Raw genomic sequence first — 27085 nt, 5'->3', positions numbered from 1 at the left:
TGGGTATGAAATGAGAGCGGTTACAGATGAAGGTCACACTAGAAACTGAACCAAAGTAAGCACAAGCAAGAAAGGACAATGCAATGTGCAGCAAGAAAACTGAATACAAGAATAGGAGCCGACAAGTGTAAATAAGGCCCCTCTGACATAAGGAATGAAATCTACCGAGCTGGAAAGAAGCAGCCTTTATGCAGTAGGCACAGAAAACAGGTGGAAATGGATACTTCAAAGGAAACTGTAAGAAAGTCCTAGTTCCGAACTGTAGCAGTCTCCCGTGAATCAACATAGCTGTCACGTTTTCTAGGTCTAACCGTGAGGTGTTGCTCCATACCAGATTTTGATTTGGACTCTGGGACGTGTAGTTGTGTATTATAATATAACGAACAAGACTACTGATCCCAGTGTTCAAATAAAGAAAGCATGAACTGGAGTAGCACATCACACATGGACCTGGGAAACAGGGCAGGGCTGAATCAAACTAGTATCACATAAACGGAACATAACGCCTTCCCGAATTCGTTTGAGTATCGTTGTCGTCAGGCTTAAAGACCAGATACCGGAGGAAACGCCAAAAGAAATCGTCTGTCTGTCAGTTGTAAAGGCTGGTGACACCGTGGAATGTCCACGCCCCACTCCCCCGGGGCACACACCCACTCATCATGACCCTACTGCGAGGTATTCACACCATTCCTTTCACCGTGCCCTACCGCGATTAATTCTTCAACTGTCCTTTCCTGTATTACGAACTGTAAGTGACCACGATCAAGACTATCCTACTATGTCCACCGTTAACCTGCGCCCAGGACCGACCAGCTCAGCTAAATCATTGGTGAATGCTACATCCAATCAGCACGCCGATTTTTTTGTGTCACGCACTACCATTTGCTGAGACGCTCCAATCTTAGGCCATCTTTCCAGTAGCAGTACCGCCCACTCCCGTACTACTTCCAGAATATGTTCAGCTATGTGATAGGTTTTAATGCAACCCGGAAGTTCTACTATTACGGAAAAATGAAATCCCATAAAAGCTCCACAACGGACGCCTGAAAACCTGAAATTACGGAGGGTCCGTGTAAGTAGCAGATAGGTGGTTAGCTGTCTTGCGTTTATGATGCTGATTATTCAATTGTTAACATTCCTCTTTTGTGTCCCCATTTCAATGTTCTTTGACTCGGCGTCGGCTCAGCATCCTATATTTCTGGACAAATCACTTAATATCCCTGTGCCTGTGTTCTTGTGTAACGTAACTGGTGCTCGTGTGAAATGCTTCAGTACTCTCAGGTCGAGTTCGCACCAGATAAAACTGCCCCAAAAAATAATAATCTAAAATGTAGCCTATAAATTACTGAAATACAGCAGTAGTGGTCATCATTTTATGGAATGTATTATGTTTTACTAAAATTGCAGCCTATTAACCAGTGATGTAAGTGATTTTTTCCCCCCTTTTGCATGGCGAACTGCCGCTCCTTTGAAAAACTATCAGCAATATCTATCAGTTTTGCTTTGCCAGTGCTGTAAGGTCACTATGTTGGCTTTGCTAATGCTTTTAAAATTGTGCAAGCATTGGCAAATGGTATAGTGGTGGCCAATTGTAGTGTCTTGGTACTGTGAACATTAAAAATCGGGAAAAGATAAAAATCAATCTGGGAGGTGTTCATGTTTAACGGTTACAGGGTATTGAGTAGTTGAATGTTGTACACTGAAGAATAAAGACGCCTATGAGCTCTGTGTGTGGTGTGTTCTTGTGCATGCTCCTGGGCTGGGGAGGATGTGACAACTGGTGACGAGAGGGGATACGTGCCCCAAAGAAACAGAAGTGCACCCGAGAGTTTGCAAGGATTAGCAAACTGCTCGTGCATGCCACGTGCACCCAGACTGAAGCGAAGAAGCCTGCTTTTGGCATATGTAGAGTGTAAGCTCCACTTCAGCCCGTATGAAGCCACGTGGAGAAGTTGAAGCCTAATAGAGAAGCACCATTGGAAACCCTTGCCAAGACTTGCTCGCCTGGCTCAGAAAAAATGGTGCTGCGCAATAACACTGAGCTATCACACATACAAAGAAACTGTTAAAGGCAGTGACAACCAGGTGTAACACAGGCAGCCACAGTGTTAGAAAATATAATGTTAGAACGCAGCGGCAATCAAGTACGAGAACTAAACAGATACTCACCCGTGAGGCAAACAGTCACAACTGCAGCCAGGCACAAAGTAAAAGGCCGGCTGGAGAGACCAATTTGTCCAGAGTAGCAAGTGGCATCTACTATGTTTTGAATCTTGCCTTGAGCGAGGCAGCTTGAACACACGGCTCACTGTTACCAAATGTACAGATTGGGCCAGAAGTAGTAAAAGCTGCAGAGATAGCATGAATAAATGACTTGAATGAAACAGAAGGACAAAAAAAGAGATCAGAACATGCAAGAACCAGAAGAAGTACTCACCATTGAAAATGAATAAGGCGCCACAAAACCCTTAGGTCAGTAGGGCAAATCGGGCTCAGGCACAAGGCCTGTACTCTGGAAGGGGCTGATGCAGATGCACAACGAGTGGTGGTTAGACAGCACATACTCTCAACGTCGTGAGAAAGAGAGGTGAAGCGCACAGAAGCCACATTTCTAAAACCTCTGCTGCTGTTTGATACCGCCCAAAAGCAGAATATTGCCACCAGATAAACTACATGGATTGAGACCCTTGATGATTTCATAGATGCTCAGAAAGAAGTAATGAGAAACTCAAATACTTAAAGAATCTCGCTGGTCATGGAGTGAAAGAAGTGGTAAAGAAAATCTCACAAAATGAGACAATGTCATACTTTCAAGTCAAAGAAGCTTTAGGAGCCAAGTTTAATCTGTTACCAAATGAAGACAATGAAAGGTAAAATTTCAGTCAAGAGACGAGTTGGTGAGATGATGGATGAGTTTGTTCAGAGACTTGGCGTGCTCATAAAGCATTGTGAATTTAATGATGAGAAAGCCGTAAGCCTCAGAGTAATTGATGGTTGTTTGTGGGACTCATTCTAAAGATGCATGTTGCGAGAGACACTCAGCTAAGAGAAAGTACTGATGGCTGCCAGAGCCGAGGAACGAGCATATGAACAAGCCGCCGACATGGAAGCGGAAACAACTGAAGGCAAATCAGCATTGGGCATGGAGAGTAGACACCAGAACCAAGCAGATGCCTGTAAGCTGACATCTTCAAAAAAAGAAAGACTGTGTTTACAATGTAGATGTTCATTTGCACAAAAAGATAAATGTTCAGCCATCAGACAAATGTGCAAGGGGTGTGGAAAGGAGAATCTTTTCATAACAGTTTGCAAGGCAAAGGAAAAATTAAGCGAGTCATGGTGAGACGAGAAAATAGACGCAAGAAAATTCCAGAAACAATCTTGCCATGCCCACAAAGACAAAAAGCAACCTCATCTGCGACAGGTGGAAACCAAACTAAGTCGATCATCATCAACGCCACCTTGCACAAGTTTCTCAACGTCAATATTGAGCAACAGTGAAAAGGGTAAATGTGCAATGATCATAAAAAAGGAGCAACCTGCATATGTGGGCCTTGATGCTTCCAAAGAAGACAAACATACACAAAACATGAGCAAGTTAACAAGAAAAAAGAACTCATATGGACTTTGCCCAAGATCAAAATCAAGTTCAACGGCTGTCCCATAACCTTTGTAATTTATACTGGTACATCGAACAACATCCTGCCAATCAAACAGTTTCACAGTTTGACACCTGTACCAGGTCTCAATGGATCAAATATAAAGGTGTAAACATGAGCTACTTGCAAACCTTTTACGAAGTCCAGGATCATTCACAGCGACCTTGTGGCATAGGAAGACGTCTCTGCAGGCCCCAATCCATATTCTTCAAGGTACTCTATCCATCCAGTGCATGCTTACTTAGTTTTGAAACTGCTGCTGACATGGGACTAATTTCTATCAATTACAACTTAAATACGCAATCTGACATTGTTCATCAGTTCCCGTCCTTGTCCCATGGCCTAGGAAGGCTCAAGACGTTGAAAGTGCAACTCCAAATCAACGAACATATCTAGCCTGTTGCACAGCGACACTGCAGAATAGCATTTCATCTACAAGAAGCTGTCAAGAAGGAACTAGAAGCCCTGCTGAAACACATTATCGAGTACTTCTCTGGTCCCACACCATTGGGTATCATCGATATCGGTAGTGCCAAGAAACGACAGTGGAGGTGCAGTGCGCATCTACATGTATATGCACCAGGCCAACAAGTCAATAGAGCGAGAAAGGCACCCTGGTCGGCACATTGTGGATATAATCATGCAGCTAAATGGAGCCAAAGTCTTCTCCCGTCTTGACTTGAGCAAAGGGTACCATTAACTCAAATTGGAAGAAGACTGCAGGTTCTTTATCACCTTGTTGACGTATGTTGGTTTGTTCACATACAAAAGACTGAATTTTGGAGTCATCTCCTGCAGAAATATTTCAAGATGTGATATGTAAGATTATTCAGCCTACTACACATGCCTTCAATCACAGCAATGACATTCTGGTGTTTGGCACAACACAAAAAGAACAGGATAAAGCTCTCAAACAAGTATGCCAGTAACTAACAGATGCAGGTCTCACATTAAATGCTGAAAAATGTGAATTTCATGGAGGGGTGACTCCTGATAAAATGAGAGCATTATCTGTCACTAGTCCTCCACAAAATGTCTCCAGGGTATGGTCTTTCTTGGGCATGGCCAGCTGTTGTTCACAGTACATTCAGGATTTTTCCACAGTGAGTGACCTATTGCATGAGTTGACAAAACGAAGTGTTCAGTTCCGATGGTCCAATGAATGTGACCACAATTTCAAGAGTATAAAACAAGCGATTGAAAATGCGACTGAGATGGCTTACTTTGATCCTAGTCTGACATTGAGATCACTGTTGATGCGAGCCCGGTGAGACAGGAGCGATCTTTGCTCAGCATAGTAGATATACAAATGCTCGGAGACACACTGTGGCATATATCAGTCGAAGCTTGCCCGACACAGAATGTGCCTATTCCCAGCCTGAAAAAGAAAGTCTAGCAGTAGTATGGATCTATGAACATTTTCATGTGATTCTGTATGGAAAGTAGTTCATGATTGTCACAGACCACCAGGCACTAGTCACCATTTTCGCAAATCTGAAGGCCAAGATGCTCCCTCACAATGAATGGTGGATGTTGAATTTACAAGAGTATGACTACACAATTGTGTACAAGCCAGACAAGAATCAATATCCTGCAGATTATTTCTCATGAGTACCCCTGAGGCAGCACAGCTCAATGTCAAAAACTGGTGAGAAACTGATTTAGACTCACCCCTGTAAATATCAAGCTTTCCTGTCCAAGCAGAAACAGCTGTAACTTCAGAAGCCTCCAAAAAAGAGACTACATCACCAAAGGGAAAGCAGACTTACCTCATCTTTTAATCTAATATTGCTTCGAAGGCAGGTCAGTCGCACGTTGGGGTGGAAAAAAGCAAACGTGTCATCTAGTAACTCGCATGTTCCATGCCTGTCATTTACCCCCAGCTTGATTCACTTGCCCTTACAGGGCACCCTTCCTGTGCGAAGTCGACAGTATCCACCTTGATTCTCACTAGGCTTGGTGATGATATCATCACTTCTAAGGAGGAAGTATTGCACAACAGCCAGCAATCGGGCCAGCTTCCTGATGCTCAAATGAACAGAAAAGCAGGTAGCCCGATGCTCCATGGCACAGGTGACCATGTGCCATTGTTCTTGCACCAGGAGCAGCAGCCTAAACTCTTGAATGCGGATTCCACAATTCATAGGGACCATGTGAACTGTCTATGAGAGGCAAGGCAAACGTCTGGCGTGACAACATCGGAAGGGCCCAAGGCCAACAGTGGACTGTTTCTGCAAACAAAGACACTTTTGATGCTCCCTAGTTAGGTAACCAAAAGCAAATACAACACTGTTAATAGAAGTGCCATACCTAAATTGATTGGTTTCTTAAAAGGCTTGGAACACATAACTACAAACCATCTTGCATTTGTAGAATCTAAGCCCCACCCAACGCTGTGAGGTAGGGATATAACTGTGACCTCCTGGTCTACGCAGGATATAGCTAATCAGATCTGTGAATTCAGGGATCCGTTTTTTGTTTGGGGCATAGTGGTTTTATATCATACCCCCCTGCGCCATCCTACCCCCTTATCGCTTAGCTCCAGAAATCCTGTTTATACACGTAGATGCCTTCTCAGAGGTGTGGTTGGTTCAGAGCAGCGCAGGAGCAACTAAGAATGACTGCAAGTTACCAGCATTCTCTCAAATGGTCCCCACTGCCAAATTATCACCTTGCTTATTGCTCCTCATAATGGCGGTCTGGAGACCCAGCCCACACTGGGGTTTCGCTGTTCATGAAACTCATATTAGTATTTTACACCTGGAAAATCACATATCGACCTAAGTTTCATGTTGGGCGAAATGAAAATTAATCGTCTTGCATATATTGCTCCATTTGTTGTTCCAACTGGCCGTACAACACCTAAAACTATCAGATCGCCCAAACAACATGAGCCTCCTGCTGTTGACAGTAAGAGAAGTTTGTAAACAACTTAGGGGCTGCCCATCTGTAAGGTGGGGAGCGTCCCAACCTGTTCACCAACTCCCATGTTGCCGAATCATCAGCTTTATGGCCCTCTTACCCATAAAGTCTTGAATTATAGTAGCTGACTCTTCTTTTCTGGAAGGTGGTAGTAGTTAGGGTCAAAAGTGTTAATAATTTGTGAGTCAGTTTCATTGATGCTTTGGCACTTACCTGTCTGCAAGAATCCAGGGCAGTAAAGCTGGTGCATTTAAATGGTTGTAAGACTTTTCACCTTGCTGCAATTCCGTCCACATCTGGCAGACCAATCAGTGGTCTGGGAATCTACCTCTCAGTTATGGTGCACACCAGAACCTCTATGTAAAGCAGATACACCTTTTTATCAGTTCCTCTGCCTCAAATTTAGGGATGGCACAAGGCTGGGTATTATCAATTTTTAAAACAACATTCCTTCTGTTAAAAGAGACTGTTAATTCTCTAGGCTAGACTCGGACATAGGCTCCCTTACCCTAAAAAGTGGCAAAGACTTGGGGTTGGTGTGTGGGGGAGATTTCAGTGTTCATCCTTGCCCCCCTGCGCTTCGAGATGCTTGCGGGTTTTGAGATGTAGATGGGAACTCACAGACCCATTTTTCATATGATGCCAATGGAAGCAGTCTCAACTTTATCAAGGCTAAGTATAATATGGGGCTTGCCAATGAATCTTGTGAAAACAGGGTCCCTTTTTCTAACATGTTTGTGGGTAAGGGAGAAGGGTCGCTTATAGATTTTCTTTCCTCAGCGTATGCATTTTTGTTACTCATTTGAGTTCCTTTAGTGATCATTTGCTGCAAAGCTTACCTATTAATATGTCTCGTTAGCAGGCTACTTATCATTTAGGTAGGCATGTAGCACATTTCTCGGTCCATAGAAAGAAGGGCTCTAGGATCAAGTGGGAGTCTGTGAATATCATGGCTTTCATGTCCAAATTGGTAGGCGAAAATCGCACTCTGTTCAATACTTGTTTGGATGTCCAGGCAAATCCTAGAGATGCCATAGAAGCCTTCTCCTCCCTCTCAAAGGTCATCGAGGTCGTACTCAATAGGTCCTCCAACTCACATGCAGGGAAGCGGAAGGATTGGTTTGACAAAGAGGGATCAAATACCGATAAGGCACTCATGCATGCTCTCCAAAAACCTCGCAGGATCCCGCAAGAAGTGGCCCAGTGTAGTAGAGCTTACCGGAAGGCAGTCAAAGCTAGGAAAAACATCTTAAAAATGAAAGTCAGGAAGGACCTTGAAGAAGCAAGTCTCAGGGAAAACCATGAGGCACACTGGGGCATTGTGAACCGTCTATTTCTAAGGGAGGTTGAAGAGTCCTTTATTGAAATTGCTACACCAGGGCCAGAATGGGCATCATTCTTTGGGGCTGTTTATGTAGCTGCACCCAGGGAGGAAGGGGCGAGTAAATACAAGGTCTATCCATTGCAGATTTAAAGGGCAGTTTCAAGCCCAAATACATCCTGAGTCTGGATGAAGTGTTGGAGGCTATTAGATCAAGTCCTAGCTGCAAAGACTCTGGCCCGACTGGGTCCCGTTGGGCCTTTTTAAGAGCCAGCCAGAACTCTGGGACCCATCGGTAACAAATGTCTTAAGGGCGGCAGGCCTAAAAGGAGAACCGAGGGAATGTTAGCCCCGATCTCTCTCTCCTAGACTCAGCGGTGAAAGTCCTGGGCCTTGTTCTTGGCACATCTCGAGGCTTGGACCGAGGAGACCACAATACTTTCAGATATCCAGTATGAGTTAAGGAGGTGGCACGGAACAGAGGACCAGTGTCTTAACCTCTCCCTTCTGCTTGCCGATTATACCATCGTTAAAAAGGGCTCTCTATTCTAAGGGGTTTATAGACTTGGCCAGCGCCTTGGATTCTGTGTATCGTAGCATCATGGAAGATCTCGGCATGGAAAGGTCCCAAATTAACCCCATTAGGGAAATCTATTGTGACTTCAGAGCCTTATTTAGGTTAGATCTGGGGGAAATGTCCGAAGTCGTTCAATGTTCTCAGAGGAGTTATGTAAAGCTGTGTACTTGCACCCTTCCTCTTCACCCTTTACATCAACCATTTGGAGAGGGAGTTGGTTTCATTGTGTAAGGACATGCCTCATATTGGACAGTACCCTACTTCAGCTCTGCTGTACGAGAATGACGCTGTTATCATGGGCCGCACTCAGTTTGCTTTTCAGCATGTATGATACCGATTTTCAGCCTTTATGGAAGGGCTGGACCTGAAAGTTAATACAAGTAAAACTTTTGTCATGTCCCGTAACTCCAAACTCTTTGATAAAATAAAATGTTTTGCACTCCAATCTCAATTATTCAAATCACTGATGATTTTAGTTATCTCAGTGTGATTTTCACCAAACAAAGGGTCCTGGCACCTGCAGCAGGAGATTAGAAATAGCCAGTTTGCTAGGTGTATTAATGCCCTCTTCTGCTTGCTGCTGATTTGGGCAAGAGATCCGTTCACCATATTCTAGCCGTTTATCAGTCGAAATGTCTGTGGCAACTTATGGGACAGGGAACTCGGGTATTAACACAACCATGCTACAGATTACTGAAAATAGGTTTGCCTGCTGTCTGCTCTGCCTTCCCCCAATGCACTGATATTTTTATCTGTCTTAAGGAGCTAGGGTCACTTCTTCCAGAGGATAAAATCTGGACTCTCCCATTTATGTTGTGGCATTGATTCTGGGCCAGTGAGGTACTGGTACTAAATAGAGTGATAATTGATGTATGCCTGTCCTTGGACCGTGGCCTAGAAATTCCTTGTTTGAGAGAAGTTAGGGTGTAATGGCACTGGCCTTGTCCAGACCAGATTTGTTTGACAAACCCTCATCTCTTTTCTTCTTGAATAACAGGACATTTAGGGATATGTGTTATACAATGTTTTGAGCTGTTTGGGGGGGGGGGAGGTAGGATGGGGGATGAAGTCAGAACAATGCCATTGGTCATTTCGTATACTTTGTTGGCCCCTGTTGATGGTCCGCAGTGTTTTTTTTTAATTGTCTAATGGTTAGCATCATCAGAATTCCTCCTATTGAGGTTTAGACTTTACTTATTTCATAGGTTAGTTGCTTCTCCTATTGTAACAATTGGGAGCATAACCTTGACCTGTGCTCCTGTGACTCAGTCTCACGACAAAGCAATTTACCTGTAATGTTTTTCTGCAGTTTTTATGCTAAATCTAAATCATGCACCATCAAATCCCACCTGAACAAATTTTATTTAAGACATTGCACATAGACACTTTACTTCCTTCAGTGCTTAGCAACCAATGAAATAATAGTTACACTCTACACTTATCTCAGGATTGTAATAAAGGACAAGATGATGCATGTACTAAACAACAAATGACTCTCCTGGGTCTTTTTACGAGTCCTGGTGGTATGATGTGGCAACCCTTTGTCGTAGCATATAGTGGATTTTCTCACCTCTGGTCTTGTTCTTTACCCTTCAAACTTTGTTAGGCACCTTTATGTTCTGGAGGATTTTGATTTTGTATCTGATTTCGATTTGCACTCTTTACCTTTTTTAGTTCTCTTTTAAATTTGAAGATTGTTGAAATTTAGAGCTGCAAAAGCTTTTAATTATTCCTTTTTTCTGATCTGGTGATACGTCGATTTCTGCAGCCACAAGACGGGTGCTGCATAAATTTTTCTGCTGCTCGACTACGGGAGTGGATTTTCACTCAGGTTCTCCCAGCTTCTCCTTCAGGGCGCCTTGGGACTGGATGTGGCACCACTTGGCAAGTCAGGGGGTCTCAGCAAGAGAGCCCAGGTGCTGGCGGGGGAAGTCTTTGATGTCCCTGAGACTTCTTAACAGGAGGAAAGCTCAGGCCACGCCCTTGGAGAAACTTCAGAAGCAGGATACACAGCAAAGTCCAGTCTTTGTCCTCTCTAAGGCAGAAGCAGCAACTGCAGGCCAACCCAGCAAAGCACACACAGGAAAGGGGCAGTGCTCCACCTCACAGCTCTTCTCCTTGGCAGAGGTTCCTCTTGATCCAGAAGTGTTCCAAAACTCTGGGGTTTTGGGTCCAATAATTATACTAATGTCTGCCTTTGAAGAAAGGGAAACTTCAAAAGAAAGTCTTTGTAGTGCACAAGACCCTGCATTTCCTCCCCTGGCCCCAGACATACTCCAGTGGGTTAGAGACTGCTTTGAGTAAGGACAGGCCCCTCCCTATTCAGGCGCAAGTGTTGGCTCCTCTCACCATTCTAGCCCAGGAAGACCCATCAGGATTTGCATAGCATACCTCATCTCCCTTTGTGTGACTGTCTAGAGTGAACTCACAAACAGCCCAACAGTCATCCTGACCCAGATGTGTATTCCAGCAGACAGCCAGAGGCACAGAAAGGTTAACCAAGAAAATGTCCACTTTCTAAAAGTGGCATTTTCAAACTTACATCTTTTGGTGAAGGTGGTTTTTAGATTGTATTTTTAAATTGTGAGTTCAGAGACACCAAACTCTTGAACTCTATCTGCTCCCTATGGAAACTGCAATTAAGATATTTCAAGGCAGTCCCCATGTTAACCTATTGGAGAGATTTGCCTTTGTATACTGAAAATGAATTTAGCAATATTTCTTGATCAGGACATGTAAAACACAGTAGAACATGTCCTACCTTTCAAATACACTGCACCGTGCCCATGGGTCTGCCTTCGGCCTTCCTTAGTGGTGACTTACATGTAGTAAAAGAAAAGGTTCAGGCCTGGCAAGTGGGTGCACTTCCCATTTCGAACTGGCAGTTCCAAACTGCCCACTCAGACGCTGTAGGGGCAGGTCTGCAACATGTTTACAGGGCTACTCATGTGGGTGGCACAATCAGTGCTGCAGGCCCACTAGTAGCATCTGATTTACGTGCCCTGGGCACCTCTGGTGCACTTTACTAGGGACTTCCTAGTAAATCAAATAAGCTAATCATTGATAAACCAATCACCAATATCATTTAGACAGAGAGCACTTGCACTTTAGCACTGGCCACCAGTGGTAAAATGCCCAGAGTAGTAAAGCCAACAAAAACAGGTCAGAACAAATAGGAGGAAGGAGGCAAAATCTTTGGGTTAATCCTGCAAAAAAGACCAGGTCCAACAAGGTGGTAGAGGTGGCTCAGAAAATGCAATCTTGTATGGCTTATCATTTATCATTGCATCTGCCTACAATTCTACATCCACTTCTTCTTGTTTCTATACCCTGCCATCCCAAAATAGATTCTCAACTGTGTTATGAATGAGATTCTCCTTAAAAAGGCTGTGGTGAACAAATACAAAAATATACAAACAGATCTCCCAATCTCAGGCAGTGTAGCAGAGCTGAACTGATTTACATGCTCATAAAGCAGTGCTGTCACTCACGTTAAACAGATCTTGCCGAGGAGACCAAACACTATATGCAAGTTAGAAAGTGTGACTGTCTGACATAGGCTTGATAACCTGACTGGGAGTTTCTTTCTGTCTATGACAAGGAGACGCAGATTATGAGGTTAAACTGTCTTTTGTAATGGATTCATCTACCTGTGGATTCCTCATCTTTTCAATACTCCCAATGCAGGAGATTAGACGGAAATCTTTTCTTTCTAGCTCTCCAAGTCAACAAGGTCGTCACAATAGTAAGGCTCCACAGACGCAGGGGTGCTGACGCCAGTTCCCTTTTATCTGCGCCTTCGACGCAAACATATATATTTTTTTACCTCTCCTCTTTGTTAACTGTTTCGAGGTAGCTTCTTCGTTGAACTTTTCGTTGTTACAATGTCACCGCTAAAGAAGAAGTTGGGTTTTAAGCAGTGTAGAGAGTGTGGAGGCCATATGTCGGTTACTGACCCACACGAAGATTGCCTTTGGTGTCTCAGTTCCGACCACACCATTGGGGAATGTTCTTCGTGCCAGAGAATGTACATGAAGGCTTTGAAGGAACGAGAAGCTACACTGTTCCTGTTCAAAGCTAAAAAGAGAAGCGTGGTCATAGAAGATTGAGTCATTAAGAGGAGTCTTCGTTGCACCGTTCTTCGAAGTCGCATAAGAAGCGCGCTGTCATGGATGATGGCATCGTTCCTCTCTAGATGATAGTCCATCTCCGGCTACTAAGTCTCGGTCGACTTGGGAGGTTAGTCCTACCTTATCTACTCCTCAGCAGAAGTCGCCTGATGTATTGCCAGCGCCGTCTTTGGTGGAAACTTCGGTGTTGCTGACTAGTCCAGCACTATTCTCTCCTGTTACTCCAACGGATCAGGAGAACGAAAATCAGGAGTCGAGTCAGGCTTAGCTTCAGTAGGAGTATCCAAGTTTTCCAACTCCTGGGAAGGACCCGTCTGCCTTTTTTAATGCTATGTTTAGCATTTTTAATAGAGTTATGGCCCCTGCTGGTGAGCCGATGGGCCCCAAAGGACCTTAGGCCTTTAATCTTGGAGGACTCCCAGCGGCATATAAACAAGCTCCTTTCTTGCCAACGGCTCCATCGCCATCAGAGATGACTGCACCATGACCTCTGTTAGATAAATCTCGTTCAGCGTCTAGTTACTCCACTCAGGTTGACTTGCTGGCTCTGGCTTCACTGGCTCCACGAAAGGCATCTTCCACGTCGGCACATGCTTTATTGACTCTGAGACTGGAATCTAGACTTTGATTTTGAAGAGAAGCCTTGAGGCTTTTAGAAGAACAGCAATATTATGAGGAGCAACAAGACCTTCTTATGGTTTTGAAGGTATTGAGAAGGCTAGTGGATTGGATACTTCTCCGAGTGGAAGTTGTTATAGCCTGAGGGTATCCTTCGGAAGTTGCTGGTTACCATGGGGTGATTAGGATGGTGGCTGAATTTTTAGGACTGCTGTTACCCACTCTGGAATTAAAAACAAACACTGTGACCGAAGTTCTTAGCACCTCTTCTGCTTTCTCTGAGCCGTTACTTCCTTTTAATGATGCTTTGACTGAGCCAGTCTTGGACCTGTGGTGCAAACCTGTCACTATTCTATCTGTGTCCAAGGTGATTGCCATAAGATATAGAGCTGATCCAGGTGACCCACAATTTCACCTGTGAGTTTGGTGGTCCAGGCTTCTTGCTCTTCAAAAGCAGCTCCTGGCTCCTTCCCTACAACTCTGGTGGATAGGGAATCAAAACACATGGAACAATCTGCAAAGAAGATCTTCTCCTCATGTAGTATCGCATTAAAGTCGGTTAGTGCTACATGTGTGTTAGGCAGGTATATCCATGCGCTAATTAATTCGGCCAGAGGTTGTTCCCAAACTGCTGCAGGATGTGCAGGAACATTTTCAGGAATTGTTGCAGGATAGTCAAGCAGCGGCTATGCAGGTTACTCATTCTGGCCTAGATAGAGCTGACTCTGTCGAAAGAGCCATGAGAATATCAGTGGCCAGTAGGAGGCATACATGGCTTAGAGGATCAGGGTTTTCCCTGGATGTACAATCCAATTCTGATGGACCTCCTGTTTGAATGGTCCAAATTGAATGGTGAGAAAGCTAATTCTGCACTTGAAAAGTTCAAGGACAGCAAGGCTACTGCTAAGTCCTTAGGTCTTCAATAACTCTCCTCGACCTTTAGACCTTTCTGTAGGTTTAGGGGGTTTGAATGTAGCTCCTCCTTTCATGGGAGGCAGCAGTTCCAAAGTCAACAACCTGCCAACCCCTTCCTCAGGTCCTAAAGAGGTCTTGGAAGACTTGGAACACGTGGTGCCACTCAGCAGCCTTCCTCCTCCTCATCCTTCACTGGGAAAGTGTGAAAGAATCAGCCCTTGTTCTTTCCCCTTTCAACAGCATGTGTTGCCCAGACGGGGAAGGTTAATTCATCCCCAACAATCTTTTTGCTCACAAGACCACCTACTGTTGCTTCAGCAAGAGGTACAAAATCTGCTGTAAAAGGGTGCAGTGCAGTTGGTTCCGGAGCAGGAAAGGGGTCAGGTATGTTGAAATTCAAGATACTTCCTGATTCCTAAGAAAGATGGTCGTTTTGATGCCCATTCTGGACCTGAGGATTTTGAATTGGTTCCTCAAACAGGACAAATTCAAACTGCTGACCCTGGCACAGGTGCTTCTTTCACTGGACAAGGAAGACTGGATGGTTTCTATTAACTTGCATGATGCATATTTTCATATTCCCCTCGTGAAGTCACACAGGAAATATCTCTGTTTTATGGTGGGGTCGCAGCACTACCAGTTTGTGGTCCTTCCTTTTGGTCTTACTTCCGCACCTCAAGTCTTCACAAAGGTGATAGCAGTGGTTGCAGCGCATCTCAGAAGGAAGGGAATTTTGGTATTCCCTCACCTGGGCGATTGGCTGATCAAAGCCAGGTCCCCAGGGTCAGTGTTGGACCATCTTCAGATGACAGCCCAGTTGCTCAACCTGGGCTTTTCATTGAACGTGCCCAAATCTCATGTGGAGCTCTCTCAGCACCTCCTGTTCATAGGGGCAGTACTGGACACAACATTGAATCATGCCTTTCCTCCTCAGAGAATTCAGGACATACAGGCTATGATTCTAATGTTTCAGGATGAAGCTGTGGTTCTGGTCCTAAAGATCCCACACCTGCTCGGTCTGTTAGCTTCCTGTATTCTGCTGGTCACTCATGCATGTTGGCACATGAGGGCTCTCCAGTGGTGCCTCCACAAGCAGTGGTTTCAACACAAAGGAGATCTCAAGGAGTCAATAGCAGTCTCCAGAGACACTGCAGCGAATCTTCGATGGTGGAGTGTGGCCATTTTGTCTTCTACCTCCGGTGACCACAGTCATAACGGATGCTTCCACTCCAGGGCGGGAAGCACATCTGGGGAATCTGGAGATCAAAGGTCTTTGGTCTCCAGTGGAACAGATGTTTCACATCAATCTGTTGGAGTTATGGATGACACGTCAGGCTTGCAAGGCCTTCCTCCAATCCATTTGCTGTGGTCGGTACAAGTCTTGACACTACTGCAATGCAGAACATCAGCAAACAGGGAGGAGTAGGGTTGTGCCTTCTCTGCAAAGAGGCTCTGCGGCTCTGGTCTTGGGCTCAGGACATCAGATTTGCATAGTAGCAAACCATTTGGCCAGAGTTCTCAACATACATGCGGACAATCTGCTCTGGCACTTATCAACCGACGATGAGTGGCATCTCCATCCGGAGGTAGTTCTTCACGTCTTCCAGCTGTGGAGGACCCCTCAGATAGACCTGTTTGCCCACTCGCTAGAATGCACACTGTCTGTTGTTCTGCAGCCTCCAGTATCCAATGCAAGGAGCGTTGGGTGACCACGTCTCAGCTGTGCTGAGCAATGGGCTGCATTACATGTTTCCTCCCATATCCTTGATTCCTGAGGAAGATTCGCCAAGACCGGGCACGGGTCATACTAATAGTCCCGGATTGGCCAAGAAGGGTGTGGTACACAGACCTTCTTCAACTCTCACTGTGCCCTGTGCTCCATCTCCCTCTCAGGGCAGACCTTCTATCGCAGTTGCAAGGGCAGGTTCTACACCCCCACCTCCAGAGCCTGCACCTACAAGCCTGGAGATTGAACGGGGCAACCTGAATTCTTTTTCTCTTCTCCTGAAATGGTGTATGTTATTTTATCGGCCAGGGGACACTCCACCAAGACGGTCTCTGCTGGCAGATGGGCAAAATTGGTTAAATGGTGTGAGGAGAGACATATTGATCCTTAAAAGGCCCATTTGTCTAATGTTTTGCAATTTGCTGTTTCCATAGCGCAGCAAGGTTACGCAGTTGCGACAATGAAGGGTTACCTATCTGCGCCGTCGACTTTTATTTGTTTGCCTTATCAACCCTCTTTGTTTAAGTCTCCTATAGTATTTAGGTTTCTTAAGGGTTTGATTAATAGGTTTCCTCCCACTCCATTTGTAATGCCTCAGTAGGACTTAAATTTAGTCTTAACATATTTGATTGGTTCACCGTTTGAACCATTGCAAAGTTGCCCTTTGAGGTTCCTTATGGTAGAGACTGTTTTCCTTATAGCGATCACATCTGCTAGGCGTGTTAGTAGCTGCAAGCTCTTAGAGTGAAACCCTCTTTTACTACCTTTCATGCTAATAAGGTGGCTTTGAGAACCAGGGCTGCTTTCCTACCTAAGGTAGTGACACCTTTCCATTTAGGACAATCTATCACCCTTCCGTCCTTTTACCCTCCTCACCATCTTTGGAAGTAGGAGGAAAGGCGGCATTGTCTGGATCGAAGAGAGCACTGAGCTTCTGTGTGGACAGGACGAAAGACTTCATGATGGATGATCAGCTCTTCATTGGCTATGTGTCCAAGATGAAGAGAAAAGCTGTCCACAAAAGAATACTGTCAAGGTGGGCCATTCTTTGCATAAAAATATGTTATTCACTAGTAAAGAAGGATCCTCCTGAAGGTATTAGAGCTCATTCGACCAGGGCTAAGTCTGCCACTTCTGCTTTGGCTAGAGGTGTACCTGTTGTTGACATTTGCAAGGCAGCAACTTGGGCTTCCCTCCACACTTTCTCAAAACATTACTGCGTAGTCTTGGAAGTGAGGAGGGATGGTCATTTTGCCCGTTCAGTGTTATAGGATTTCTGAGTATAGCCATGCATGCACCCACCTCGGAGTGCGGTACTGCTTTAGAATTCTATTCAAAAGGTGAGGAATCCACAGGTAGATGTATCCATCAGAAGAACAAGTTACTTACTTTCGGTAACGCTTTTCCTACAGTATCACTGGTGGTGCAGGGGAGAGGGAGAGGAAAAGATATTGTCAATCTAAATTAAGTTATGTTAATGTGCACTGCAGCTTAGTATACCTTTGTCTATGCTGTTGTTGATCTTTTGCCAGTTGGGGCACTTAGCAGTTTTGCCCAGGACTTGAGGCATTTGAATAATGTCTCAATTCATTGCCAGGTTTCCACTGAATCACTAACTCGTCTTCCACATTTTCACCATGTGAATACTGTGGCACAAGCACCTCCCCTTTCAATGTGAGAATCTTTAAAGGCCTTCTGCTAAGAAGATCTAATTTTACTTCTCGAAGATCCACTTCACAGAAGAGCATAGTTAAACTACACGGAGGGAGAGTGGAACGTAATGATTATAACAAGGAAAAATGGAGGTCAAATGCACATCTTTGAGATATTAACCCACCCCTCTCTTCCACATTCCATTCAGTATTTGATTTAGGAATATCCTTACCAATAAGCTGTCCATGGGCAGGCAACACCAACACTTATGAACAGCCTAGGGGAGAACCTGAAACATAACTCCCTCTTAAGTGAAGGATTTTCATCAGAAATCTGTAAAAATAATATCCTGGACTACATGGTAAGAAGTGGATCTTTCTGTAGGCGGTCAGGGCTAAACATCAGTACCATCATGTACAGGAACGACTCGAGGAGCAGAGCCTATAGGAAAGGAGTTTTGCATCCACACTATCCAAGCAGGGGTGAATGCCATGAGGAAAAATTCCTTACAGTGAAGAAAGTCAGCTCACGGACAGCTAAGACTTAAAACCAGGACCCAGAAGAGCCTTCAATAGAGGTACATTTGAAAATGTTACAAATGTTCTAAGAAAGCGTTGAGTTTTAAAAGCTTATACCACACCAAGAGCACAAGTATCAAAATGATCATTTCCACCACAAGGATGCAAAAAGCTTTAATTGTGGCGCACTGAAGATGCTAGATAGACATAGACCTTCTTTTCAAGGCAATTGACAAGGGTGACAGAGGTTTGAGAAGGAGAGAAACAGATCCCTGAAAGATAAGAGGGTTAATGTGAGATGGTGTAGCAGAATCTAAAAATCTAAAAAAAGGAAAAATCTTGAGTAGGGTCAACATGTCACAAATGTCACAATTCTGGTATTTTTTTTACACTTCTGATCGAATAGCCTTTAGGTCCCCGGAAGGCCACAGGCATGATTCCATCTTTATCTCTCATGCTTCCTCCGCACACATTCAAGAACAGAATGTTTATTTGTTTATCAAATGCAAACTTGTCAGACAATCCTAGCTTCTAGGATCCCCGAGACATTACTCCCAAATACAAAGCAATTAAATAGATCAATAAAAAGAAACAAACAAAACTATAATAGAAAATCTAAGATCAACATTAGTCTGCTTACAGTAGGTGTTTAAGGTTTTGTTTAAAGGTAATTAAGTCCTTTTTGTATCTGATGCCTCTTGGTAGATTATTTTATAGTCTAGTACTCACAAATGTTAACTTAAATTTGTCCAGAGTAAGCAATCCAAAGCTTGATCAAGCACAGCAGTTAGTAACAAAGTTTCCCTAATGTAATGAGTACCATTTCAATTAATTTCTTAGTATACAAGAATTACATCAAACCAATCTTCTGATTCTTTTTGCTTGATCTTCTTATTGAAGATTGAAAACTTATAACAAGTTACAGAGCATTCAAACACATATACAATACATATAACTTTCAAGTATCAAAGGGTACATGGCTAAAGTTGTCCACATATTATAAAGTACATATCATATGTGTTTAACTATTGAGTTTTCTGAACTGTCATTGTCTCTTTCAATGTATTACGGTAGGTGTGTCATATTATTACATTCCTGTCTACTTGGGGACATTATGTTTGAGATGACTTGATGATCATGCATTTTTGTTAACCATAATAATTTTCGACCAAGTATTGTAATACAGCTGGGGAGGGAAGAGAGGAAGGAGAAGGTATTTTGGAGAAAAAGGTTACAGCATTCACCCGCATCATTTCCGTTTCCAGCGGTCCACCAGGTGCTATCCATAATACGAAAAATGCTCTATCCCCTCAAGAAATGGTCACTATTAGTTAGTCAACTGGTGTTTTTATAAAATAGGTATGTTTTATGAAATTTGGCAGGCAAGTCATCCGGCCCTGGTGCTTTGCCCGTGGCCAATGCTCTTATTGCTCATTGTATTTCAGACAAGGTTATCTGATCATCCAAATCCTCCCATTGTTCTGTCATAATCTGAGGGATAAGTAATGGGGAGAGGAATGCGTGGGTCTCATCCGGGCCGGAAGTTAAGAGTGAGCAGTATAGCGCTGTGTAGGGATGAGTTAATTCCAGGTGTATGTCACGTTGGGTGTATAATATGTCATTTTCCGCTGATCCCAGTGCGGTGATGGGTTGGCAGGCTGTTCTTGTTTCATCAGCCATGCTAGGAGGGAGCTTACCTTGCTAGAGAATGCATATGTTGTGGCAGAGTGTGATTCGTAAGTAAGGCAACAGAGGCATTCCAGCAAGGCTGCATGTGTCTGCCTTGCTTCAGTGAGGGCCTTAGCCACACTGGGGTCTTGTGGCATTTGGATTTCTAATGCTAGTAGATCACGCTGTACCTGTGCCAATTCCTTCTCTATTTGGCAGTGCATGCCCTGCTTGTTCCTAGGCAGTGCCCCCTGAGTGTGACCTTTAGCGCGCCCCATTCAACCAGCATCATTGACACAGTGCCTGAGTTCTTTTTCAAAATATGTGTTGATAGCTGTACCTGGGGGGTCTTCCAAAGATGTTGTCTGTAATTGCCAGGTATGTATGGGGGGGGCAGACCTGTGTCCCATGTAAGAAGTAAATACTTGAGGTTGTGATCGGAATGGTTACGATCCAGGTAATCTGTGTTTGTGATGTGATCAATTAGGTTAAGGGCGCACACCAAGCGATCAATCCTGACATGAAGTTTATGGGGTGAGTAGTAAAATTAGCATATTTTGTCAGCCGGGTGTCGGTGTCGCAGACATCTGTTAAGTGTCATTGAGCCAATTTTGCAACTCTGATGCGTTGGAGGTTGCCACGGTGCATGGGAGAGGGGGAAATGCGTGGTCTAAATCGACATTGAGGCCGCTATTAAAGTAGCCTCCTAATAGCCACAAGATTTCACCCCATTTGGACAGTGCCCTCAAGATGGTTTGTAATTAGGAGTGTTGGTCTCTATTGAGAGCGTAGATGTTCCCTAGCAAAATATGACAGCCGGTTAAGCGCCCCCTGACAAATACATACTGGCCTTCAGGTTCAATGTCTTATTCTTCCGAAGCAAAGAGGGTCCGAGACAGACCCATATCAGCACTCCTCGAGAATAAGAGAAGTAGTGGGTGGTGTATACCTGTCCACGCCATCTGCGCTGCAGTCCTATTGCCTCATGCCTTATTAAGTGAGATTCCTGTATCAGGGTAACATACACTACATGGTGTTTAAGGTAGGAAACACTGCGTATTGCCATGAGGGGTATGCAACTCTAGATCTTGCAATCAACGCTTGACTATCAGGAATGAGTTCTGTTGTCTTTGCACCCGTATAGTGTAGTCAGGGAAAGAATTGATGCGTGCATTATCCACTGTGACTTCTGTTAACTTTCGAGTCTCTCTCAGTATTGAGTCCTGGTCGCGATAATGTGGCAGGTGAAGTATAAAAGGTCTGGGGTTAGCTCCAGGTGCAGGACCCCGTGCCGGGACACGATGCACCCTTTTGACAATTAAGAACGGTGAGAGTGTCCCAGCTGGAAGGAGTCTCCAAAGCCATGTGTCAATGTCAGTCACTGTGTGCCTACCCTCAGTTCCCTCCGCTAATCATTGTATGTGGATATTATTATGCCTGGCCCGCCCCTCTGAGTCTTCAGCTCGCGCCTCCAGGGTCTGAATACATTACATACAGTTAATAATTGGTCCGTTTTAGGTTGGAGGTCTTGAGGTGACACTTCTGTTAGTTGGACTCAGTCCGCATGTAGTAGCATTAGGTCAGTTGCTACCTGGTCCATTTTGGATTCCAATGATGTACGCAAGTGTTCTATGGCTGTTAGAACTATGTCAAGTTTGTCACCTGGAGTTGAGGATTGTGTAATATTGGTAGGTGCAGTGGAGCCGATGGTGTGAGACGGTTGCACCAGCGTTCCACGTGTGTTGGGGCATAGGTGGCCCATGTCTCAGCAGGGGCGTTTAACTGTGGTCCGCCAGTTTAGGCAACCAGAAGAAATGTGCCCACTTGTCATCACCAGTGATTGTTCCAGGCAATGCAGCATGAGTAGCCCGCAAGTTCTGTCCTGTCTGTTTGATTGAATGCACCACACGTCTCCTATGTTGCGGCCAGCATGTGCGTGCTTGGATCTTCCAAGTTGGTTGTATCATGCAGTTAGGTTTCCAAACCAAGGAGGTGTTTTTGGTTGAAGCTTTATAAGTTCATGGTGCCCGGTATGGTGGCTTGCAGTCTATGTACCGGGGCAACACCACACACACTTGATTGACTTCTGAAGTTATATTAAGTTATTGCCGCTCACATGTATCACTAGCGATGGACATATCCATGAACTGCATAAGGTCATCAGGCAGGTCTAGGATTTGCACCATTAGGGATTTATATCTGCCTATGGGACTCAATTCCAGTCTCCGACTGGTAACCTTATCAGCTTTTTGGCTGGGTGGAGGAGCAGAGGTTTGGGAGGTATTTGGTGTGTCTCCTGTGCCGCCGAACTCCATTATGCAGTGTGCTGTACCCAAGCAGGGCCCAATCCCCGGTCAGGCCTGCGTATTGGCGCTCGCAGTTGGGAAGAAGAGTTAGGGACGTGGTTGGCAGGGGGAGGGGCAGACCTCTGCTCCGTTTTATGGGTCCAGTCCGCCACGTGCCACGCCGGATGGCACTTTCCTGCCTTTGGTTCACACTGTGGTGGTGTCTGGTGGGTGTCCTCTCTCGGTGGCTGTCTCCTACCCTCGGCTCCACTCCGCAGGACACCAAAGGTGCCCCCCACCCCACTGCCACGCTTGTCATGCTCCAGTCGTATCTAAGCCCATGTCACCACCAGCAGGTTGCGGGCACCTAGTGCGGAAGATCTGAATCTCATGGCCTAGCAATGTACGGCGGTTGGGTCCCAGAGAGGCCGCAGGCATTACATAAACCATTTGGAGGGTGGCTGGCTGAAATTTGGTGAGATGAATGTAGGATGAATGGGGTTATGAGCGCAGAGCTTTGTTAAAGCATTTCTGCCAACTTGGCCCAGCAAGCCACACCCCCTCACCACTCTTCTGTTGTTGATAAATTGCTTCATTTGATTGCTGTATCAATCAGAAAAATGAAATCGTCCCCACCAATGAGTTTCTTTCCTTAGTGGAACTTCATCAGGTCTTAGTGTTTTCTGTGAAATTCATACTTATACCCCTAGGCAGTTTATCACAGTACATTAACAGATACTAGTAATATTGCACTTGGATCCATCTTAAATTCTCTTTTTCAGACACAGTTCTGTATGTTCTTTGTCCATTGTTTTTGCTGACACAAACATCATGCGGAGGGGGCTTCCTTTTGGCGGCTAAGCTCCTTGGGCACGAAGAAGCAGAACTGAAATTATTGTAACTAATGTGCAACATACTATACCACAGATGCCCTGTTCCTTTTTGTAACAATTTTCAGCAACTTTCCCCCATACTTGAAATGACACAACTTTGGAATATTTGTTTCAGTTCTGTGTTAGAATGTGACTGTCTGATTGGCTAGTGGTAGATAAACAAATCATTCAGATAAGCCAGTGCGTTGCCAGGTGGACCTTTCCATACCAGTGTTAGACATCAATGTTGCTATCTGTTTTTCTACTGTGAACCATCCTAGTTCTCTTCCTCCTTGTGTGACATGATCATGCTTCTTGCGTCCAGGAACAGTATGTACTGCCTTTTATTAATTTATTGGACTTTGAATATCTCCTTTTTTGGAAGAATCGGATAAACAGCCATTCAGTAGTGGTTTCTAGAAAAGGAAAAAGCTTGCATTAATGGTTTACAATAACCAACAGGTAGTAATGAGTAGACTTCAGGCTCAAGGGCTGGATGCGAAAAGACCTCCTAGTTTTTTCACTCCAAGGTATGGGTGACATCTTTGTGAAGCCTCCCTGCTGTCTTATAAATAAGGGTCCCAAGGTGGAGGAAAATGCAGAAGGAAGCCATTGCCCCCAGAATCTAATGATGGCAGAAGATGCTTCAAAGATGGCTTCTACAGTTATAGAGAAGGCACAGGAATGTGTTAAAGAAAGCAAGACACTTCCAGGAGGCAGCATGAAGAATGTGGAGAGAAGAACTGGAAAAAGAGTACAATAGAGCCCAACAGGAGAAGAAAAAATAGGAACAAAATAGCTTGAAGGGGTAAAGAACCCTTAAAAAATTATAGACTTCATTATGATGTGTAAAAATAATTTACATTCTCCTTTTATAGGATAATGTTATAAAATAGTACATCAGCCATTTTAGGATTTAATTTTCATAGAAATAATAAAGAATCATTTTCAGCTTCAATTGGGTTCTGTAGGTAATTCACGTTTCAAGGTCTGAATTTCCGGTTTTTAGAAAATTTGGAAATGTTAACAAAGGCATGATTCTCTTAATTGTTCCTTACACAATGTTAATGCAGAGCCTACCACCCAGTACTGTTGCTCAAGGACTGCCATAGTGCCAGGGAAAAATTATAACACCTCATGTGCTTCACAAGCTCTAATCTTGGGGCCACCAGTCTGAGATGGGAATTATGAGCATGCTGACTTGTGGGGTAGCACATCAGTGCCTTTGAACTGCCAGATAGGGCATGCTGGTGCCTGTAATCTCCTGAGCCACAGCAGTCTCCCATGGCAAGGATTCTTAACACTGACTAAGTGCAACATTTGTCTATAGTATGTAGTTTGGTACACATTATTTCACTGTGGTCTGTGCTTGTGGGCTGAAAGACCAATCAGCATCAAATATGATTCCCATATTCTGGGCTACAGGAACCTGAAACTTGACCGGTCTGAAGTCCGATGGGCAGTTGAGGGGCAGAGTCAGATATTTTGGTATGTTCCTTAAAAGTAGTTCCTTTTTCTTGGTATTGAAGCAGAGGCCATTGGTGTGCATCTAGTGCTTTATAGATGGAAAGCCACCAGACTTATTTATTTTCCTTACCTCAGAATCATTGCTGAAGCAGATCAGTGGTTGTGAAGGGACGACTGTAACCATTCTTTTTTTTGATTAACACATTTTTATTGTTTTAAAAGAGAAAGAAAAGTGCAGAGCAGAAGGCACAGACAGTACAGGGAATTCCAGTTTCAACCCACCATCGACAATAACATTTGACAGTAATGCGGACCAGGAGGCAAACATCAAATCAGATCTAGTTACAACATCCAGAGTTGTGTTCTTACCCTGTTCTATGGCATCAAATCCACCCATCGTCCTCATATTCTCTCAAATTTCCAAGGGCAACCCCTGGATTCGTACACCAGTTTTTCTTGGTTTGCGCACCAGTCAACACCCCTTCTCCACTTTTGGAGTGACGGACCTTCGGAGGAGTTCCAGGCAGCAGCGATGTCTCTTTTGGCGACCAACATGGCTGTGGCAGACAGGGCGCGCTTCGCCCATGATCTGCCCATTTCCTCCATCACCCCTAACAGGACTAACTTTGCGGACCTCTGTACTTCCTGTCCCAGGGCCATTCCCAATTCTTGAATCACTTTGCCCCAATATGCCTGTATTACTTGACAAGTCCAAACGATATGGAAGAAATCCGCAGGTTCACTCGAACATTGCGGGCATTGGGCAGGGGAGCGGAGACCCGCCCGGTGCAACCTGGACGGTGTCAGATATGCTCCGTGTGGGTAGTAGAATTGCACTGTGCGAAGTCTGACCGACACTGCCAGTACCCTGGGTGCCATCATAACCCCCCTCCATTCCTCTTCCTCGAGGGCCCCAACCCATGACCCATCTGGTTCTAACTGAGCCCAGGTCACCAGGAGCATTGTTAATTAACATTTTATAGATTTGGGACATGCCCTTCCCACCCAGGTTCCCATAAGTAGCTTGGCCTCAAGTCGGTTAAATTCCGGCAAAGGGCCTGCGGCCGGTAAGTGGACCACCAGGGCATGGCATGTCTAAGCTGCAGGTATCTGAAGAACTGTGTCTGAGTTAATTGAAAGTCTTCTTGTAGGTCCTGAAATGATTTCATAGCCTCCCCTCTCCATACGTCTCCCACCAATGAAATGCCCAGCAGGTCCCATTCTGCGAACCCTTCCAGTGCTGCAGTCGCGCTCAACCACTTCCCCTTCCACAGCGGGGTCTGATGGGTGACAACGGTGTTCCAGCGGGTATGTCTTAATGCGGCGCGCTACGCCGAGAAAACCACCCTAGTTATCTCCTCCATATCTCGGGGGAGGGACGCTCCATACAGCATATCGAGGATACGTGGGAAGCCCAGGATCTCCAACTCTGATAGGCCGGGTCACTCCACCCCTGGTGAACCAATCATGGATCACTATTAACTGGGTGGCTAGATAATACAAATAGGGATCCGAGGCACCCAGGCCCCCGTCATATACCCCCCTTTGGCAGTGTTGTGCCGCCACTCGATGCCTGGCACCCCTCCAGAGGAACAGCCCTGTAGCGCTTTCAAGAGCTCTAAACCAGGAGCGAGGGATTGGGAGGGGAAAGTTCTGAAATATATTTATATATAAGTCTTGGCAGGATCATCATCTTATATAGGGCCACTCAGCCCATCACATTTAGTGGTAGAGTCTGCCATCTCTGTAGGTCCATCCTGACGCGTGCCAACAACGGTGACAGGTTTCTGGCCCACGTCAATTCAGGTAGGAGGGACACCCAGATGCCCAAATATTTAAAACTGAGCTTGCGTAGAGGTATTGTGTCCTACCAGTCAAAACAGTCATGCGAACTAGCCAGTGGGACCAGTATCGATTCGGTAGGGTTCATTTTAAGTCCAGATGCCTGTTCATAGCGCCGTAGAAGGCAGAGACTTCATGGGCCCGTTATACTGGGCTCTTCCATGTACAACAGGACATCGTCGGCGTATAGCGTTATCCTGTCCTCTCGGGAGTGACCCCACTTTCAGCTGCGATATACTGGGTCTGTCCTGATCATCTGGGCCAGAGGCTCAATGGCCAGGGTAAACAGAAGGGGGGATAAAGGGCATCCTTGTCGCGTGCCCCGATGAACCTCAAAAATTGAGGACAAGGCCCTGTTGACCTGTACGCGGTCTGTAGGGTTGGTGTACAACGCTTGGACCAGACGACGGAACCTTGGTCCCAAGCCCACGCGCTGGAGCACTAAAAAGAGAAACCCCCAGTCGACCGAGTCAAAGACCTTTTCAAAGTCGAAGAGTAAAAGCAAGCGCAAGGTCTCGGGGCAGCCGGCGATGTTCAGCCAGAGCCACGTGTAACCGACAGATGCAGTGTCGAGTACTGCAGGTTGCCATGAACCCACATTTGTCTGGGTGGATTAGTTGCGGCAGAACCCTCTTAAGGCGAGCGGCTAGGATAGCGGCAAAGATTTTAACTTCGGTGTTAATCAGCAATATCGGCCTATAATCTGCACAGTGCAGTGAGGAGGGTTGGGTTTGAGGAAGAACTACAATAGTGGCGGCGTCCAACTCTCAGGGCAAGGACCCGCCACTTTCCACTTCCGCAAAGAGTTTTAACAAGTGTGTCGTCAAGTCTTCCTTGAACGCTTTGTAGTATTCTGAGGGGAACCCGTCGGGACCCGGCGTTTTCCCCGACCTAGTGCAGAGATGGCTGCCC

General features: G+C 45.1%; 1 protein-coding gene across 1 annotated transcript in view; it reads left to right on the top strand.

Annotated features, from left to right (window-relative positions):
- The first annotated feature begins 925 nt into the window (after positions 1–925).
- RNF170 (ring finger protein 170) overlaps positions 926–27085 on the top strand; it is a 244126-nt gene continuing 217966 nt past the window's right edge. The window contains exon 1 of the mRNA XM_069236602.1: positions 926–1072. The gene's annotated coding sequence lies outside the window, so the exon portion shown is untranslated. The remainder of the gene's footprint in view (positions 1073–27085) is intronic.

The sequence above is a fragment of the Pleurodeles waltl genome, chromosome 1_2, assembly GCF_031143425.1.
Source record: "Pleurodeles waltl isolate 20211129_DDA chromosome 1_2, aPleWal1.hap1.20221129, whole genome shotgun sequence".
In the NCBI taxonomy this organism is placed as follows: domain Eukaryota; kingdom Metazoa; phylum Chordata; class Amphibia; order Caudata; family Salamandridae; genus Pleurodeles; species Pleurodeles waltl.
The sequence above is the reverse complement of the archived record's forward strand: the minus strand, read 5'-3'. Positions and strand labels throughout refer to the sequence as shown.